The sequence below is a fragment of the Pongo abelii genome, chromosome 6 (genome assembly GCF_028885655.2).
Source record: "Pongo abelii isolate AG06213 chromosome 6, NHGRI_mPonAbe1-v2.0_pri, whole genome shotgun sequence".
Taxonomy (NCBI): Eukaryota; Metazoa; Chordata; class Mammalia; order Primates; family Hominidae; genus Pongo; species Pongo abelii.
This window is the reverse complement of record NC_071991.2, coordinates 104,636,845-104,654,943: the sequence shown is the minus strand read 5'-3', so window position 1 is coordinate 104,654,943 and position 18,099 is coordinate 104,636,845. Positions and strand designations below refer to the sequence as shown.

The 18,099-nt window shown below is 40.3% G+C and overlaps 1 pseudogene; it reads left to right on the top strand.

Annotated features, from left to right (window-relative positions):
- The first annotated feature begins 1,922 nt into the window (after positions 1–1,922).
- On the top strand, positions 1,923–2,184 carry LOC112134409 (barrier-to-autointegration factor-like; annotated as a pseudogene).
- The last annotated feature ends 15,915 nt before the right edge of the window (positions 2,185–18,099 follow it).

The window sequence follows — 18,099 nt, the reverse complement described above, 5'->3', positions numbered from 1 at the left end:
CTTTTGAGTCACGGATTTTGGCTTTTAAGTAAGCTAAAGGTTGTTAATTGGGAGAATGGCCAGAAAAACTTATCCACAGCTTTCGAATCACATGTTGAACAAATCTGGCATCACAAGCGTCAAGCTGCCTTCTGTTTCTAATCATTTTTCTTTCTAATTTAGTTTCTCCCACCCAAAGAAATTATAATTTATTTTCATTGCAGAGTCCATGAAAGATGTCACAAGATGTAAAAGCAATTATTTTCAAGAGGATGAAACTCATATTTGCTGAACATCGCAGTTGGCTTCATCCCAAATGCTAAGCAGTAGCAATACTTCCCTAGATTGAGACAACGTGTTACTGATCTGAGAAGACTGGCAAAAGTCTTGGCTGAGAAAATCTTTCTTCTCTTCTATATCTCTAAAATTCTTTAAAAATGAGCGTGCGTGCGTGCGCATGTGCACACACACACAGAGTGCAGCATCTTAATTATGAAAGGTTCTCTAAGACCATACAGGTCAGTGGCCTGGGCCATGAAAGTTTTGAACCCAAGCCATGTTTCAAAATAGACTTCCTTATGGGAGTTTCACTTTTCTTCCTTATGTTTCACTTTTCTTTTCTAAGCTTTTCTTTCTTTTCATTCCCAACTTCTACTTCTTGCCCCCTTACTGTAACCTTAAGAGAATAACCTCTTTGCTTTTGATTTCCCCTATTTGGTCTTTCTCTTACATATCTTATGGTTTTCTAAGTTTAGGCATCTGTCCCTGCTTAGATGTTCCTATAAAACGATGTAAATCAGGAAATGACCTTTTGTCAACCCTAAAGCCCATATCTTGTAAAACAATAAAATGCTTACAAAAAAAATTACAAGTATAGAAAAGAACAAAAGTCAGGAACAAGGCTGTTTATTCCTCCTCTCTGTTTATCCAAATCTATTCATCAAGCCTTACATCACAACCTCCTTTTTCTCCAGGATGTATCACCAGCATCTTCCCTGGACTGAACACTCTTTCCTCAGAGATTTTACTATATTTTTATTTCTACTACAGATTTGACATTATCTTATAGTTATGCCAGTTCCTTCTGGGTTTATGTTAATTCCCAGCAGAAATAAGTTTCTTGAGGGCTAATCCTTATCTGTGACCTTGGGCAAGTTTTCTAACCTTTCTTACAAGTATTAGTAAGTAATAGTCATTCATTACATTGTCATAATAATGAAATACCATGATAGAACTTTCTGGGCCATAGTAATGTGCTCAATAAAGTTAAATCCTTTCCCTTTTCTCCTTCGTTTTGTGGTCTCCTCCATGGTGCCCATTGCCATCCAGTGGGAGGTGATATAGAGCACTGATTCAGAATATGGGCTGGAGTTTGATTCCCAGCTTAGTCACTCCCTAAGGAATTTAGGAAGCATACTCAGTCTCTTGTCAACCTCAAATAAGCAAAAGGGTTAGAATCTAGTTTAAAGAGAGTTTATTCAAGCACAAAGTTGAGGATGGCCACTTGGGAAACACAGATTCCAAAAAATGAAAGTCATTGTTCGAAAGTGTAGAAGTTTGGGCTCATTTACATAGATAAGTTTGGGGAGCTTCAAAGAATTTCAACCCTTTCTATATAAGGCTTTATCTTATTAGTTATGGCAGTCTTTTTCTTTTCAGGAAAGGTAATTTTACATTCTACACTGAAGATGTAACAGTCATGGAGTCTTTTGCACTATCTGGCCTGAATTAGGTACAGGACAATAAAAGAGAACGATAATCTATAACAAAGATTAGTGATTGGAAGGAGAGAGGGTTTGGTTTCTGGTCTCTCCTAGTCATTTACAGAACACAAACAATGAGGAACAAAGTTAATCCATAGTGTAAAAAGCATATTGGCCAGAGAGGCCTGTTGTAGAAGGTACCATTATGGGAACTGGAGCTGCTGATTAAGCTTGATTAAGATGACAACCTCCCGAAAGCACTGAGGCTTCACGGCAGAGCCTATGGGGGAAAACCTGTGGGGAGCCTGGCCGGTATTGGTGAAGTGCTGGGCAAGAAGCTGGAGGAAATGGGCTTTGACAAGGCCTGTGTTGTCCTTGGCCGGTGCTAAAGAAAGAGGAAGACCTTGCCCAGGTATGGCTAAGGGACACATGTAGCACCAAAGCCAAGCAGCCCCAGGACTGCTTTGGATGCCTTCAAGAGTGGTGTGACGCCTTCTTGTGATGCTTTCTGGGAAGCCCTCAATGCCCAGCCCCAGCGTTGCATCCTCAGAGTTTGCAGCCAAGTAGGGGACTCCTCCTGTGTCCTCTACAAAGGAAATGATTGCTGCTGTTGTGCTTGCATCCAATGGACTCCAGGGGTGTTTTGGGAGTTTTCTCCCCTAACCATTTCAACTTTTTTGCAATACTAACTCTTTCATGCACCTCCCTTCCTTTTCCTCTGCCAGTTCCCTGGTGACACTTGCCAACTTTCCTGATGGATTTCTGGCCCCATCCCTCACCCCTACCCTCACTTCTAGTGTTTCATGCCATTTGGTTCCTTTTTTTCACAGAACAGTCATTGTCTCTGTGAAGATTTTTAGATCAATAAAGTCAGTGGCTATAAAAAAATAAAAATCAGAAGGTACAGCCACAAGCTACATGGCACAGACCACAGTCACATCTCACTCAAAGCTTAAAGTGTTTTATGGGGTTTGAACAGCGTTTTAACTTTTATTTATCTTCACATTTCCCACTTTTCATCAAGATCTTTCGAAGAAAGCACTGCAGATGATCTCAATAGTTTTCACTCCTTTTATGTTCAGGAGTTTCATTCCCCGTCACTAGGAAGGCTCATTCCTAGGAGGTTATGTTCCTTACTGAGGCAGAATTGGATTTCTTAAGGAAGTCAATATCTGGGAAATCTCAGATATCACAAATATATATGAAAAGTAAGTTGAGCTCTCAGTATATCCCTGAGGCATGACTGTCCATTGTACTGTCTGTTCTCCCAAGTGAAGGCAAAGAGAAATTGACTGTCTTTATCCACAGGAATACTAAAACATGCACTGCATAAATCTATCACAGTAAAAAACTCACCTTCAGCGGGGATGGTAGTCAACAACATATGACTGTTTGACACTAGCAGATGGCAAGGAATAACTATGTTGTTAATTGCTCTCAGATCCTGTACAAACCTCCATCCTCTGTCATCTGGTTTTTTTTACAGGAAGGGTTGGAGTGTTACACAGGCTTCTACAGGGAATAATCAGACCTCTTTTTATGTAGTCTAGAACTATAGGTTGTATTCCTTCTAAGGTCTTTGGCTTTAAAGAATACTGTTTAAGGTTTGAAAGAGGTTTTGATGAGTTTATTTAAATTTTGATTGGGGAAGTCAAGATAATTTTTCCAGTATCAGTGAAAGACTTTGACCACAACTGATCAGGTATAGCCTTTAACAATTTTTGTATTTGTTTATCAATCAATAATTCGGTGTCCTCTTTGGCAATATAAATTGCAGCTTGTGAATTTAAAAGGATCAGATTCTGAAAAATTCATGATGTCTAGTAATTCAACTTTGTCTTCTAATTCTAAAAACATTTTACCCTTTTGGGAAAAAGAAATATGGGTATTATATAGTTCTAAGAAATGTCTTCTGATCAAATGGATAGTGGCTTAGAGAACGAAGAGAAAAATACGAGTCTCTTGTAAAGGACCTACTTGAAAAGCTATAGGCTAAGATTTATGTGCCAATATAGATGAGTATTAGTGACACCCACCATTTAAATGGTTTACTTTAAGGAATGGGACCTTGTAATAAGGTGGGATTTACTACAGATAATGCAGCTCAGTGTCAATAAGAGCTTATGTTTGTTCTCCATTTCAGATACTTTCTATTTCTCCCAGAATATTAATATGGAGGAAAGGCAAGGTCTCTTTAAGTTCTTTGGAGCACCCTCCTTTTCTTTTTTTCCTTTGCCTATTGTTGTTGCCTCCATTTTAGTTTTCAGCAACCTTTCTTAAGGTGACCAGGGTGTTTTTGCAATAATGACAAAGCAGAGGGTTAAATTCATTCTGAGGTTTTTGGGATATGTTTTGGAGGTTCAGACTAGGTAGATAATTGTTTTAGTTATAAATTCATAATCTTATTAGCCTTATTCTTTTGTCTGGCTTCTTTTTCTCTTCTTTAGTTAAGGCATGAGATAACTGATCAGCAAAATTACCCAAATCATGAATGTGGGCAATTGTCCAACTACGATGTTGTCCTTTTACTGTTAGTCCTAATTCTTCATCTAAGTAACCCACTTATGAAATCGAAATTGAGGAGAATAGCATTTTGGTGATTAGCCTAACTCTCTTTGGATAATCCTGAATATGGTTTAAATATTTTTTTGAATCTCTCAAAATATGTCATTTCTGACTCATCTGAATTTTGTTGACATTGTTGTATTTTATTCCAGTCGACCATTCTTTGGAAGGTCAACTGAAGGGGTGGCTTGAGCAAAGCCTTTGAAACCTCATGGTCACATTTGTGGTCTTCTGAAAATGTATGAAAGTCCTCCAGGTGGTTCCTCCAATTTGCCTTAGCTCTTCCAATCTTTAGCTTTACTTTCTGATACTAACATGTGAACTACTTAATACAAATTGGAAAAATCAGGATTGTAAACTTGAATATTTAGTTCAAATTTCCTGACAAAACCAATAGGGTCTTGGTGGGGATGAGGGAATTCCTTAATTATGCCTTTAATGTCTACCTTTGATCATAGTTGATAAGTTAAGGCAGGTTCTCCTCTACCAGATACCAGCCATTCACAAAATGTAGCTAAAACAATAGGAGTGGGAAGAAGGGGAAGGGGAGGAAAAGAAGGAAAGGCTGGGCAGTGTCGTTCAGATGAGGAAGAGATGGGGAATAAAGAGATGGGGAAGCAGAAGGAGGAGTAAAAGAAGATTTGGCAGTTTTTTTTTTTTTTTAATTTAGAAATGGTTTTAGAGGGCTTTTAATTTTCTTCCTGTAGAGGAAGAACTTTGTCAGAGCGCTTTTCAGATGCTTAAAAGTACCGTTAGAAGTAACTCTCCCAATTATTTTAATTTTAGAAATAGCTTTTTCTAATTGTGCACATAAATAAGCTAATTTAGGTATTTCAAAGATAGCCCACTTTGGTCATTGTTGTTTGGGGTCTTAATGGGTTAAGAAAGACAATTTTTCTAGATATTGACGGGAGGTTGCACCACAATATTATACAGGAATCCAGCTGGAATTTCTAAAGGTGGATCTCTCCTTAAAAAGGAAGACTCAGTTTTAGATGGATGATTGCCCATAATTTGGATTCTCTTTTTAAGTGATCAAAGATGAAATGGGAAAGATGTTTTTGATCTGGTATGTTGCTTAATGGGGATTATTCCTTAAGGTGACACCGGTGAATCACGTCTCTCTTCTTACCTTTCTCGGTGAAAGCCAGGAATCCTGGGCACTTAAGGCACTAGAAGATCAGCCCTTCATATGTGCCCACCAGGTTAAGCAAGATTTCCTGTATGTTCTTCTTTGAGAATTCTCTATATGACTATTGCATGTTATGAGTAATGAGTTCAGACACTCCCACAAGACCCTATTAGCCTAAGATGCCTTTTGGCCAGGAGAAACAGTGTCCCTTATCTTTGGTACTTATCTTCATCCTCATAGAAAGCTTTTCTCTCTCTCTTTCTCTCTTTCTTTCTTTCTTTTCTTTTCTTTCTTTTTTCCTTCCTTCCTTCCTTCTTTCTCTTTCTTTTTTTTTGGTGGAGTCTCACTCTGTCACCCAGGCTGGAGTGCAATGGTATGATCTTGGCTCACTGCAACCTCTGTTTCCCAAATTCAAGTGATTCTCCTGCCTTAGCCTCTTGAGTAGCTGGGATTACAGGCACATGTCACCACACCCGGCTAATATTTTGTATTTTTTGGTAAAGACAGAGTTTCATCATGTTGACCAGGCTGTTCTTGAATGCCTGGCCTCAAGTGATCTGCCTGCCTAGGGCTCCCAAAGAGCTGGGTTTACCGGCATGAGCCACCACATCTGGCCATCCTCATAGAAAGCTTTTCTTTTTGGTCACTCAAAAACAAACAAAACCACTTTAGATATGTCAAATGAACCAAGCTTCAGAGTTTAGCCAGGTTTTTTTTTTTAATGCAAATTTTGCTTAAGCCACATTCACTTCCTCTTTTCAGAGAGACAAACTTTCTTTCCCTGACTAAAATTCAAATGAGAGAAAAAGCTGTACAAATGTTAATGAGCAGTTACAAATAACACTTAACCTTAGAGAAAAGTGAAAACCACAAATCTGTGAACAGAAGAATATCTAGAGAACAAACAAAAACTCTTACCTTAAAGCAGAGCTTCAATTCCAGCTCCGTCAAGGGTGGAATTGGGTCACTTGAGTAAAGTCTGATTCTCAACTCAAATCAGGGAGATTCAAAACCTGAGAGGGTCTTCACCGGAGACCCTCTGCTGGCTCCAGTGAAGTCAGGTGAATGAAAACTGTTCATGCTGATACCAAGATCCTAACTGTGGGCAATGCAGTGGGCAATCAACAGAGGCTTGCTTTAGGTCCTTTCATAGTTGCCAAAATGTCAACTTGAAATAAGCATCAGAATCTAGTTTGATTTGAAGAGAGTTTATTTTGAATTTTGAAGAGAGTTTATTCAAGTACAAAGTTTGAAGATGGCCTCCTGGGAGACACAGATTCCAAAGAATGGAAGTCAACACTTTGAAGTGTAGAAGTTTGAGGTCACTTACATAGATAAGGTTTAGAAAGCTTAACAGAATTTCAATATTTTTCTGTATATGGCTGAATGTATAGTTATAGTAATCCAATTAGACAAGGTAATATTTTTCTTTTCAGGAAAGGTCTATTTAACATTCCACACTGAAGATATAAAATTCAGGAAGTAATTAGTGCTACCTTAACTGAGTTAGGTACTGATGGGGTTTGGTTCTGTGTCCCCACGCAAATCTCATAGTGAATTATAATCCCCATAATCCCCACATATCAAGGGAGGAACCTAGTGGAAAGTGATTGGATCATGGGGGCAGTTTCCCCCGTGATGTTCTTGTGATAGTGAGTGAGTTCTCATGAGATCTGATGGTTTTATAAGGGGCTCTTTCCCTTTCATACACTCTCTCTCTCTTTCCTGCCACCATGTAAGATGTGCCCGCTTCTATTCTACCATGATTATAAGTTTCCTGAGGCCTCCCCAGCCATGTGGAACTGTGAGTCAATTAAACCTATTTTCTTTATAAATTACCCAGTCTCGGGCAATTCTTTATAATGGGTGAAAACAGACTAATACAGGTACAAAAAAGGAGGCAGTTAATCTATCACAAAGATCAGTGATTAGAAGGGGGTCTGGTCTCTTGTCTCGCCTCATCATTTACAGAAGAAGAACACTGAAGAAGACAGTTAATCTATAATCTAAGGAGCAGAAGTTACAACTCCATGCTCCATGGCTGAAATCACAGTCACATCTCTCAAGACTTAATGTGTTCTCTGGGGTTCCAAGAGCTTTTAAATTTTATTTATTTTCACATTCTCTATGCCTCATTTTTCTTATCTGAAAATTGGGGGTAATATTACTACTTGCTTCATGGGCTTGCTGCAATGTTTAAATGACAAACAGTACATAATGCAATTAGACCCTAGCACATGGTGAGTGCTCAAGGAACATTGGCTGCTCTTATCACAAGGATCAGTGTATAGCAGGCATCTAAAAATATGTGAAATAAATTTTAAAAAGTTTATGGCATAGAAGTAGATAAAGCAATCAGAACCTAGCACATGGTGAGTGCTTATTAAAAAGTACAAGTCATTTAATTTATTTTTACATATTTATATTTTTGAGATGGGATCTTGCTATGTTGCCCAGGCTAATCTCCTGGATTCAAGCAATCCTACCTCAGCCTCTTGTGTAGCTGGGATTACAGGCATATGTAACCATGCCCAGCAGTATGAGTTCTTTTTTTTTTTTCTTGAGACGGAGTGTCGCTCAGTCGCCCAGGCTGGAGTGCTCTGGCCGAATCTCAGCTCACTGCAAACTCTGCCTCCCGGGTTTACGCCATTCTCCTGCCTCAGCCTCCCAAGTAGCTGGGACTACAGGCGCCCACGACCACACCCGGCTAATTTTTTTGTATGTTTAGTAGAGATGGGGTTTCACCGTGTTAGCCAGGATGGTCTCGATCTCCTGACCTTGTGATCCACCTGCCTCAGCCTCCCAAAGTGTTGGGATTACAGGCGTGAGCCACCATGCCCAGCCTATGAGTTCTTTTAATAAACGGATTGACTGAGGTAAACTTGGTCACTGTTTTCTACCCAATGACTGTCTTCTATTTAGTTTGCCAATCTATCTTACACCTGGATTGTAAGTGATTTGCTGCACCAGTTCAAACTGTGTTTAAGTCATAAAAAGGAAAAGTTTGGAAAACCAAAGTCAGAAATAATTAGCAAGTGAAATTATAATCAAACAGGAAAGGTGTTTAACAAGCGTGAATGAGATATCCCCAGTGGCATACATCTTATTTAAAATCTTAGAGTTCTGGAAAAGGCAAAGTCATATGCTAAAGTAATGTTAATGTAATTACATTAGAAATAGATGGAAATGTGAATACAGGCTGATGACCTATATAAAGAAGCCTGTGGGCCAGGGCAGTGGCTCCTGCCTGTAATCTCAGCAGTTTGGGAGGCAGAGGCAGGAGGAACACTTGAGGTCACGAGTTCGAGACCAGCCTGGCCACCATGGTGAAACCCCATCTCTACTAAAATTACAAAAATTAGCCAGGCATGGTGGTGTGTGCGTGTAATCCCAGCTACTCAGGAGGCCGAGGCAAGAGAAGCGCTTGAACCGTGGAGCCAGAGGTTGCAATGAGCCAAGATTGCACCAATGCACTCCAGCCTGGGTGACGGAGCAAGACTCCACCTCAAAAAAATAAATCAATAAAGAAGCCTGTGCACACTGATTGCAATGGGGCAAAAATAAATAAATAAATAAATAAAAAGAAAGAGGTCAAAATAAGGCTTTTTTTTTTCTTTCCAAAGAGCTCAGAATGTATTATAAACATCTCATTAATCTGTTCAGTGTTTCTAGAAAAGTAAGATAAGGTACTTAATTGAGTCATACTGCTTAAAATTGTTTTAAAAAATTCATCAGTCTTATATTTTAAGAAATCAACTAGTTCTATAAAGGATGAATAAGAGAAACCACAGTCCTCAGCCCCTTCTCCCATTCTTCTTTTCCCAAAGGCAACCACTCTCAAATGCTTTAGCTGATTCTTTGACAGGTCTCTCTATAACTGTAATTAACAGTCCTGCGTTTCTGTTCATTTTTCTCACTTTTTGCGATGAGGATTTGGCTCGCTTTCTTGTGTGCCCACCACTACCAAACCTCTGCACACTCCCTATTTCTCCATCCTCCTTAATACAGGGTCATAATTTTGGTCAGATCAAATTATGGTATTAATGGTATTTGGATTATTATAATATGTTTTCTATTCAAAATGGAGGGGCTGGGTGTGGTGCCTCATGCCTGTAATCCCAGCACAAAGGGAGGTTGAGGAGGTAAGATCACTTGAGCTTAGAAGTTCAAGACCAGCCCTGGCAACACAGTGAGACATTGTCTCTATTGCTTAAAAAAAAGGTAAAAAAAAAAAAAAAGAATGAAGGTGTGTGGTAAACCACTATTACTTTTTTAAAATTAATTAATTTATTTATTTATTATTATTATACTTTAGGTTTTAGGGTACATGTGCACAATGTGCAGGTTAGTTACATATGTATACATGTGCCATGCTGGTGCGCTGCACCCACTAACTCGTCATCTAGCATTAGGTATATCTCCCAATGCTATCCCTCCCCCCTCCCCCTACCCCACAACAGTCCCCAGAGTATGATGTTCCCCTTCCTGTGTCCATGTGTTCTCATTGTTCAATTCCCACCTATGAGTGAGAATATGCGGTGTTTGGTTTTTTGTTCTTGTGACAGTTTACTGACAATGATGATTTCCAATTTCATCCATGTCCCCACAAAGGACATGAACTCATCATTTTTTATGGCTGCATAGTATTCCATGGTGTATATGTGCCACATTTTCTTAATCCAGTCTATCATTGTTGGACATTTGGGTTGATTCCAAGTCTTTGCTATTGTGAATAGTGCTGCAATAAACATCTGTGTACATGTGTCTTTATAGCAGCATGATTTATAGTCCTTTGGGTATATACCCAGTAATGAGATGGCTGGGTCCAATGGAATTTCTAGTTCTAGATCCCTGAGGAATCACCACACTGACTTCCACAATGGTTGAACTAGTTTACAATCCCACCAACAGTGTAAAAGTGTTCCTATTTCTCCACATCCTCTCCAGCACCTGTTGTTTCCTGACTTTTTAATGATTGCCATTCTAACTGGTGTGAGATGGTATCTCATTGTGGTTTTGATTTGCATTTCTCTGATGGCCAGTGATGGTGAGCATTTTTTCATGTGTTTTTTGGCTGCACAAATGTCTTCTTTTGAGAAGTGTCTGTTCATGTCCTTTGCCCACTTTTTGATGGGGTTGTTTGTTTTTTTCTTGTAAATTTGTTTGAGTTCATTGTAGATTCTGGATATTAGTTCTTTGTCAGATGAGTAGGTTGCAAAATTTTCTCCCATTTTATAGGTTGCCTGATCACTCTGATGGTAGTTTCTTTTGCTGTGCAGAAGCTCTTTAGTTTAATTAGATCCATTTGTCAATTTTGGCTTTTGTTGCCATTGCTTTTGGTGTTTTAGACATGAAGTCCTTGCCCATGCCTATGTCCTGAATGGTAATGCCTAGGTTTTCTTCTAGGGTTTTTATGGTTTTAGGTCTAATGTTTAAGTCTTTAATCCATCTTGAATTGATTTTTGTATAAGGTATAAGGAAGTGATCCAGTTTCAGCTTTCTACATATGGCTAGCCAGTTTTCCCAGCACCATTTATTAAATAGGGAATCCTTTCCCCATTGTTTGTTTTTCTCAGGTTTGTCAAAGATCAGATAGCTGTAGATATGTGGCGTCATTTCTGAGGGCTCTGTTCTGTTCCATTGATCTATATCTCTGTTTTGGTACCAGTACCATGCTGTTTTGGTTACTGTAGCCTCGTAGTATAGTTTGAAGTCAGGTAGTGTGATGCCTCCAGCTTTGTTCTTTTGGCTTAGGATTGACTTGGCAATGCGGGCTCTTTTTTGGTTCCACATGAACTTTGAAGTAGTTTTTTCCAATTCTGTGAAGAAAGTCATTGGTAGCTTGATGGGGATGGCATTGAATCTATAAATTACCTTGGGCAGTATGGCCATTTTCACAATATTGATTCTTCCTACCCATGAGCATGGAATGTTCTTCCATTTGTTTGTATCCTCTTTTATTTCCTTGAGCAGTGGTTTGCAGTTCTCCTTGAAGAGGTCCTTCATGTCCCTTGTAAGTTGGATTCCTAGGTATTTTATTCTCTTTGAAGCAATTGTGAATGGGAGTTCACTCATGATTTGGCTCTCTGTTTGTCTGTTATTGGTGTATAAGAATGCTTGTGATTTTTGTACATTGATTTTGTATCCTGAGACTTTGCTGAAGTTGCTTATCAGCTTAAGGAGATTTTGGGCTGAGACGATGGGGTTTTCTAGATATACAATCTGCAAACAGGGACAATTTGACTTCCTCTTTTCCTAACTGAATACCCTTTATTTCCTTCTCCTGCCTAATTGCCCTGGCCAGAACTTCCAACACTATGTTGAATAGGAGTGGTGAGAGAGGGCATCCCTGTCTTGTGCCAGTTTTCAAAGGAAATGCTTCCAGTTTTTGCCCATTCAGTATGATATTGGCTGTGGGTTTGTCATAGATAGCTCTTATTATTTTGAGATACGTCCCATCAATACCTAATTTATTGAGAGTTTTTAGCATGAAGTGTTGTTGAATTTTGTCAAAGGCCTTTTGTGCATCTATTGAGATAATCATGCGGTTTTTGTCTTTGGTTCTGTTTATATGCTGGATTACATTTATTGATTTGCATATATTGAACCAGCCTTGCATCCCAGGGATGAAGCCCACTTGATCATGGTGGATAAGCTTTTTGATGTGCTGCTGGATTCGGTTTGCCAGTATTTTATTGAGGATTTTTGCATCAATGTTCATCAAGGATATTGGTCTAAAATTCTCTTTTTTGGTTATGTCTCTGCCTGGCTTTGGTATCAGGATGATGCTGGCCTCATAAAATGAGTTAGGGAGGATTCCCTGTTTTTCTATTGATTGGAATAGTTTCAGAAGGAATGGTACCAGTTCCTCCTTGTACCTCTGTTAGAATTCGGCTGTGAATCCATCTGGTCCTGGACTCTTTTTGGTTGGTAAGCTATTGATTATTGCCACAATTTCAGCTCCTGTTATTGGTCTATTCAGAGATTCAACTTCTTCCTGGTTTAGTCTTGGGAGAGTATATGTGTCGAGGAATTTATCCATTTCTTCTAGATTTTCTAGTTTATTTGCATAGAGGTGTTTGTAGTATTCTCTGATGGTGGTTTGTCTTTCTGTGGGATTGGTGGTGATATCCCCTTTATCATTTTTTATTGCATCTATTTGATTCTTCTCTCTTTTTTTCTTCATTAGTCTTGCTAGCGGTCTATCAATTTTGTTGATCCTTTCAAAAAACCAGCTGCTGGATTCATTAATTTTTTGAAGGGTTTTTTGTGTCTCTATTTCCTTCAGTACTGCTCTGATTTTAGTTATTACTTGCCTTCTGCTAGCTTTTGAATGTGTTTGCTCTTGCTTTTCTAGTTCTTTTAATTGTGATGTCAGGGTGTCAATTTTGGATCTTTCCTGCTTTCTCTTGTGGGCATTTAGTGCTATAAATTTCCCTCTACACACTGCTTTGAATGCATCCCAGAGATTCTGGTATGTTGTGTCTTGGTTCTCGTTGGTTTCAAAGAACATCTTTATTTCTGCCTTCATTTCGTTATGTACCCAGTAGTCATTCAGGAGCAGGTTGTTCAGTTTCCATGTAGTTGAGCGGTTTTGAGTGAAATTCTTAATCCTGAGTTCTAGCTTGATTGCACTGTGATCTGGGAGACACTTTGTTATAATTTCTGTTCTTTTATATTTACTGAGGAGAGCTTTACTTCCAAGTATGTGGTCAATTTTGGAATAGGTGTGGTGTGGTGCTGAAAAAAATGTATATTCTGTTGATTTGTGGTGGAGAGTTCTGTAGATGTCTATTAGGTCCACTTGGTACAGAGCTGAGTTCAATTCCTGGGTATCCTTGTTAACTTTCTGTCTCGTTGATCTGTCTAATATTGACAGTGGAGTGTTAAAGTCTCCCATGATTAATGTGTGGGAGTCTAAGTCTCTTTGTAGGTCACTCAGGACTTGCTTTATGAATCTGGGTGCTCCTGTATTGGGTGCATATATATTTAGGATAGTTAGCTCTTCTTGTTGAATTGATCCCTTTACCATTATGTAATGGCCTTCTTTGTCTCTTTTGATCTTTGTTGGTTTAAAGTCTGTTTTATCAGAGACTAGGATTGCAACCCCTGCCTTTTTTTGTTTTCCATTTGCTTGGTAGATCTTCCTCCATCCTTTTATTTTGAGCCTATGTGTGTCTCTGCATGTGAGATGGATTTCCTGAATACAGCACACTGATGGGTCTTGACTCTTTATCCAATTTGCCAGTCTGTGTCTTTTAATTGGAGCATTTAGTCCATTTACATTTAAAGTTAATATTGTTATGTGTGAATTTGATCCTGTCATTATGATGTTAGCTGGTTATTTTGCTCGTTAGTTGATGCAGTCTCTTCCTAGTCTCGATGGTCTTTATATTTTGGCATGATTTTGCAGCGGCTGGTACCGGTTGTGCCTTTTCATGTTTAGTGCTTCCTTCAGGAGCTCTTTTAGGGCAGGCCTGGTGGTGACAAAATCTCTCAGCATTTGCTTGTCTGTAAAATATTTTATTTCTCCTTCACTTATGAAGCTTAGTTTGGCTGTATATGAAATTCTGGGCTGAAAATTCTTTTCTTTAAGAATATTGAATATTGGCCCCCACTCTCTTCTGGCTTGTAGGGTTTCTGTTGAGAGATCAGCTGTTAGTCTGATGGGCTTCCCTTTGAGGGTAACCCGACCTTTCTCTCTGGCTGCCCTTAACATTTTTTCCTTCATTTCAACTTTGGTGAATCTGACAATTACGTGTCTTGGAGTTGCTCTTCTCGAGGGGTATCTTTGTGGCGTTCTCTGTATTTCCTGAATTTGAATGTTGGCCTGCCTTGCTAGATTGGGGAAGTTCTCCTGGATAATATCCTGCAGAGTGTTTTCCAACTTGGTTCCATTCTCCCCGTCACTTTCAGGTACACCAATCAGACGTAGATTTGGTCTTTTCACATAGTCCCATATTTCTTGGAGGCTTTGCTCGTTTCTTTTTATTCTTTTTTCTCTAAACTTCCCTTCTCGCTTCATTTCATTCATTTCATCTTCCAACGCTGATACCCTTTCTTCCATTTGATCGCATCGGCTCCTGAGGCTTCTGCATTCTTCACGTAGTTCTCGAGCCTTTGTTTTCAGCTACCTCAGCTCCTTTAAGGACTTCTCTGCATTGGTTATTCTAGTTATCCATTCGTCTAATTTTTTTTCAAGGTTTTTAACTTCTTTGCCATTGGTTCGAACTTCCTCCTTTAGCTCGGAGTAGTTTGATCGTCTGAAGCCTTCTTCTCTCAACTCGTCAAAGTCGTCCTCCGTCCAGCTTTGTTCCGTTGCTGGTGAGGAGCTGCATTCCTTTGGAGGAGGAGAGGCGCTCTGCTTTTTAGAGTTTCCAGTTTTTCTGCTCTGTTTTTTTCCCGTCTTTGTGGTTTTATCTACTTTTGGTCTTTGATGATGGTGACGTACAGAAGGGTTTTTGGTGTGGATGTCCTGTTTGTTAGTTTTCCTTTTAACAGACAGAACCCTCAGCTGCAGGTCTGTTGGAGTACCTGGCTGGCTGTGTGAGGTGTCAGTCTGCCCCTGCGGGGCGAGGCCTCCCAGTTAGGCTGCTCGGGGGTCAGGGGTCAGGGACCCACTTGAGGAGGCAGTCTGCCCGTTCTCAGATCTCAAGCTGTGTGCTGGGAGAACCACTGCTCTCTTCAAAGCTGTCAGAGAGGGACATTTAAGTCTGCAGAGGTTACTGCCGTCTTTTTGTTTGTCTGTGCCCTGCCCCCAGAGGTGGAGCCTACAGAGGCAGGCAGGCCTCCTTGAGCTGTGGTGGGCTCCACCCAGTTCGAGCTTCCTAGCTGCTTTGTTTACCTAATCAAACAACTAACTGGGCAATGGCAGGCGCCCCTCCCCCAGCCTCGCTGCCGCCTTGCAGTTTGATCTCGGAATGCTGTGCTAGCAATGAGCAAGACTCCGTGGGCATAGGAACCTCCGAGCCAGGTGTGGGATATAATCTCCTGGTGTGCCGTTTTTTAAGCCCATTGGAAAAGCACAGTATTAAGGTGGGAGTGACCCGATTTTCCACATCCCGTCTGTCACCCTTTTCTTTGACTAGGAAAGGGAATTCCCTGACCCCTTGCGCTTCCCGGGTGAGGCAATGCCTTGCCCTGCTTTGGCTCGTGCAGGGTGTGCGCACCCACTGACCTGCGTCCACTGTCTGGCACTCCCTAGTGAGATGAACCCAGTACCTCAGATGGAAATGCAGAAATCACCCGTCTTCTGCTTCGCTCACGCTGGGAGCTGTAGACCGGAGCTCTTCCTATTCGGCCATCTTGGCTCCTCCCTTCTATTACTTTTTATTTGCTAGACATTTTTTGGGGTGAGGGGGTGTTCTTTTGAGTTTTGTCTTGTTTTTTGTTTGTTTTTTCATCTTGCATTACTTGCTTTCTTTTCTGAGACCAGTAGTATCTATCACTATTCAACCCCAATTCTCCAGCTTATACCTACGTCTTTCAGTATGTTGATTCACGTCAGGTATTTGATCAACTTCATGTTCTAGAAAAAAACCCCACCCCAAGTTGTCTGAGCTGTTTCACAGCTAACAATCTCCCTTTACCAACATCCTGTAGACCTCTGCCTCTCGCTGTGTAGATCTCCTTTCTCAAATATTTTCCCATCCTTTTGGTGGAGTACATCCTCTATCCACTAGCTTCCCAAGAAAGGGTATGTGGGAGGTAAAGCTTTTGAGAACTTGCAAGCCTAAAGTATGATTCTTTACTCATACTTGATTTGCAACTTGACTGACCCATAGAATACTAGGTTGGAGATAATTTTGAAAGCATTGTGTATTAGTCTGTTCTCACATTGCTCATAATGACATACCTGAGACTGGGTCATTTACACAGAAAAAAAGGTTTAATGGACTCACAGTTCCACATGGCTGGGGAGGCCTCACAATCATGGCAGAAGGCGAAAAGCGTGTATTACATGACAGCAGGCAAGAGAGAATGAGAGCCAAATGAAAGGGGAAACGCCTTATAAAACCATCAGATCTCATGAGACTTATTCACTACCATGAGAACAGTATTGGGGGGGACAGCCCCCATGATTCAATTATCTCCCATCAGGTCCCTCCCACAACACGTGGGAATTATGGGAGCTACAATTCAAGATTAGATTTGGGTGGGGACACAGCCAAACCATATCACATTGTTTTACTGTCTTCTATCTTCCAGAGTTCCTTTTGGGAAATCTGAACTTGTTCAGATGCCTCAGCCTTTGCGTGCTGTGTTTTCTGGAAATGTGTAGAATTTTCTCTTTGTGTGTTATTCATCAGTATGGGTTTTATGCTATGGTTTGAATATGTCCCCTCCCCTCCAACATTCAGGTGTTGAAACTTAATGGCCAAGGTGATGGTGTTAAGAGATGGGGCCCTTAAGAGATGCTTAGGTGATGAGGGCTCCTTCCCTTGTGAATGGGATTAGGTACACTGAAAAAGGTGCTTGATGGCGGAAGTCTGTCCTTTTTTGCAGCCCTCACCAGATACCAAACCTGCCAGTGCCTTGATCTTGGATGCCTCAGCCTCCAGTACTAACAGAAAGTAAATTTCTGTTCTTTATAAATTACCCAGTCTCAGGAATGTTGTTATAGCAGCACAAACAAAATAAGACAGTTTATTTTTGGGCATTGGGCTGAGGATTTAGTGAGACCTATTTTTTCCTGAGGGCTCTTTTTTACTTTCTGATTTTTTTTTTTTTAATTTTTATTATGAGACAAGGTCTTGCTCTGTTGCCTGGGATGTAGTATAGTGGTGTGATCTTGGCTCACTGTGGTCTCGACCTTCTGGGCTCAAGTGCCTCAGCCTCCTGGGTAGCTGGGACCACAGGCATGTGCCACTACATCTGGCTAATTTATTATTTTTCTTTTTTTTTTGTAGAGATGGGGGCTCACTCTGTTGCCCAGGCTGGTCTCGAACTCATGGACTCAGACGATCCTCCTGCCTCAGTCTCCCAAAATTTTGGGATTATAGGTGTGAGCAACCGTGCCTGGCCTGAAATTTTTTTTTATACTTTTTAATTCTGATTTCATGAGTGCATTGTAATAAAAATTCATGACATTTCTGAAGACATTGAGAGTTTTGTTGTTCTTCCCGCACACTTTCTGTTTTCACTATATATATATTTTTCCTGTTCAGGTGTTTCTTGAATCTCTCATGCTTGATTACCTACTCATATTTAAAAGTGGAGGCTTCAAGAGCTGCCTGGAAACTGAGTAAGTGGGTGAGGCTTGGTCATGGTGAGATTTCCTGTAGGGTGAGCTGCCTGGGCCTTTGGATGGGGAAGCCCTGATGTCAACATCCATGTGAGTGTATTTGGATCTTTCTTCTTGGGTCCGATAGATTCCTACCCACAAAAGACTTATTTGGTGTTCTGCCTGGAAGTAAATAAAAGTAAATAACTGCTGCCATCATTCTGAGATGAGGAGGAAGTTTTGCATTTAGTAGGCATACATCATTTACTTAACCTTCCTGTTTTTTGTTTGTTAAAACACACCCTCTGCTTTACCCTCTTCAAAGAGGAAGACTGTCTTCTGCTGGGGTGAGGGAATGAAATCACCCAGCATTTGGAGGAAGAGAGGGGCATCTGGGGATATAACTGCTTCTCAAACAGCTTTCAACCAACCTTCTTTCTTCCATTACAGCCCTGCCCCTCTTTTCTAGAAGTAGTTGTGCCTTCAATGCCTGAGCC